The sequence below is a fragment of the Engystomops pustulosus genome, unplaced genomic scaffold (assembly GCF_040894005.1).
Source record: "Engystomops pustulosus unplaced genomic scaffold, aEngPut4.maternal MAT_SCAFFOLD_186, whole genome shotgun sequence".
Taxonomy (NCBI): Eukaryota; Metazoa; Chordata; class Amphibia; order Anura; family Leptodactylidae; genus Engystomops; species Engystomops pustulosus.
Genome location: NW_027285066.1, coordinates 50092 through 52500, shown reverse-complemented (window position 1 = coordinate 52500; position 2409 = coordinate 50092). Strand labels below are relative to the sequence as shown.

General features: G+C 62.4%; 1 non-coding gene across 1 annotated transcript in view; it reads right to left on the bottom strand.

Annotated features, from left to right (window-relative positions):
- LOC140108825 (18S ribosomal RNA) overlaps positions 1–228 on the bottom strand; it is a 1884-nt gene extending 1656 nt beyond the window's left edge. The window contains exon 1 of the ribosomal RNA XR_011851284.1: positions 1–228. This exon is cut by the window's left edge and continues 1656 nt beyond it. This is a non-coding gene — a ribosomal RNA (18S ribosomal RNA).
- Between the last annotated feature and the right edge of the window lie 2181 nt (positions 229–2409).

Genomic DNA, 2409 nt, shown 5'->3' with positions numbered 1-2409 from the left:
AAGTCTGATAAATGCACGCCTTCCTGGAGGGCAGCGCTCTTGGGCACGTATTAGCTCTAGAATTGCCACAGTTATCCGAGTAGCACATCATCAATGCGGAACGATCAAAGGAACCATAACTGATTTAATGAGCCATTCGCAGTTTCACCGTAAAGAATAGTCAGTACTTAGACATGCATGGCTTAATCTTTAAAACAAGCATATACTACTGGCAGGATCAACCAGGTAGCCGAGCTCTGAGGGGTAGACTCTTGGAGTCAGGCTCCGTGAGCTAATGGGAACGCTCGTTGCTGCTGCTGCTACCGCAGCGCTTCTCCGCCGCCGGAGAAGACCTCGCAGACAACATTGGATGGAGCTTAGGGCAGGGGGGCAAGAAAGATGCTCTCGGTCCCTTCCAAGGACCCGAAAAAGCCTTCCCTTCCCCTCCCTCTCGCAGTCGCTGGCTTTCCCCACTCAGTTCAGCCAAGAAGTGGCGCTCGACTCTCACCTCCATCAGCACCTCCGAAGCTCGGACAGCTCCTGTAGGCTGCGCATAGAAGGAAAGCATTGGACGCTCAACTTCAGCACCTCGAGTGTCGGACGGCTCCACCACCACCTCTCCACACTGTTAAGCGAGAGAGACGATAGGAGCCGTCGCGACGTACCCATGCAGCGCCGCCCGCCAACGCACAGAGGAGCGGAGGGGATCGGGCGCCAGGTCCGGGGGAAGGCTGGGAGGGAAGCTACGGCGCTGCTACCCAGCTTTCAACCCTGCGGGACCGGTGCTCCGCTCCTATCGCTCCGGCGAACAGGGTCCGCTACGCTTTCAACACCAGCGCCCGGCAGAGGGCTTGGAGAAGGCTCGCGCGGATCCTCGGTTCGGATCGCCTGGCTTCGCGGGAGCGGCCTTCGGCTAGGGCCGACGACGGCCGGACCGAGCAGATTTGGACCGGGGTGCGGGGCGAGTACCTGCCTCTCTCACGAAGGGAGTGTCACCGGTAAGAAGCCTCTTCCCACGTCTGCTTGCCGACTTACGCTCGCCCCGACGAGAGGCCCAACCGAAAGAGTGGAAAGGGGCAGAGATTTCCAGGGTCGCCCCACCAGGGATGCAATACCCCAGTGCAGACAGTCGGCCCTGCCCCGAACCTACTCGGTGGTTTGAAGGTTAACCTCTTGGGGAAAAGCAGCGATTCGCCTCGCGGTGCGTGCCTCCGCGGATCTAAACCCCCTCGATCGATGTGGGGCCAGAGGACCCCTTTTCCCCGTACGAAACTGTCAGCTCACCATGGGCTCGACGTCCGTGGGTCGGGGAGTTGAGCGCTTACGCGCGGCGGGACCTTATAACCTGCAGCGGCTGAGGAGCGAAGATTTCCAGGGTGGGCCCCCGGGGATGCCATACCCCGAGCAGCCTGTCGGCCCCGCTCCTAGCACGCTGGCAAGCAATGGAGTCTTCCCCGCGGCAGCCACCGCCCTCGCCCTAGCCTCGCCGTCGGTCGATGAAGAACGTCGTTCGCCCTCCTCTGGCTCGGGATTTGGAAACGGCCTGGCCTTCGCCTACTCCGTCGGGCAACTGCCTTCCGCCAGCCCCTTCCCTCGAATCCCCTTCTTCCATTTTAGACCCGATCAGGGGATTGGTCAGCCCAGCCCTGGGGTAAGAAGAGGGGTTGGGGTCGGTTCGGCTTCGGGTGCCCCGCTCGGCCAAAGGTTCCCCTCGCTTTGGAAGCACGCGAGGTCGCGGAGGGTGTCGGGGTTATTTTTTCGGCTCCCTGGCTTCGCGGGAGCGGCCTTCGGCTAGGGCCGAGGCCGTCCGGCCCGCGCAGATTTGGACCGGGGTCCGGGGCGAGTACCTGCCTCTCTCACGAAGGGAGTGTCACCGGTAAGAAGCCTCTTCCCACGTCTGCTTGCCGACTTACGCTCGCCCCGACGAGAGGCCCAACCGAAAGAGTGGAAAGGGGCAGAGATTTCCAGGGTCGCCCCACCAGGGATGCAATACCCCAGTGCAGACTGTCGGCCCTGCCCCGAACCTACTCGGTGGTTTGAAGGTTAACCTCTTGGGGAAAAGCAGCGATTCGCCTCGCGGTGCGTGCCTCCGCGGATCTAAACCCCCTCGATCGATGTGGGGCCAGAGGACCCCTTTTCCCCGTACGAAACGGCCGGCTCACCATGGGCTCGACATCCGTGGGTCGGAGAGTTGAGCGCTTACGCGCGGCGGGACCTTATAACCTGCAGCGGCTGAGGAGCGAAGATTTCCAGGGTGGGCCCCCGGGGATGCCATACCCCGAGCAGCCAGTCGGCCCCGCTCCTAGCGCGCTGACGAGCAATGGAGTCTTCCCCGCGGCAGCCACCGCCCTCGCCTCGCCGTCGGTCGATGAAGAGCCGAGTTCGCCCTCCTCTGCTCGGGACTCGGAAACGGCCTGGCCTTCGCCTACT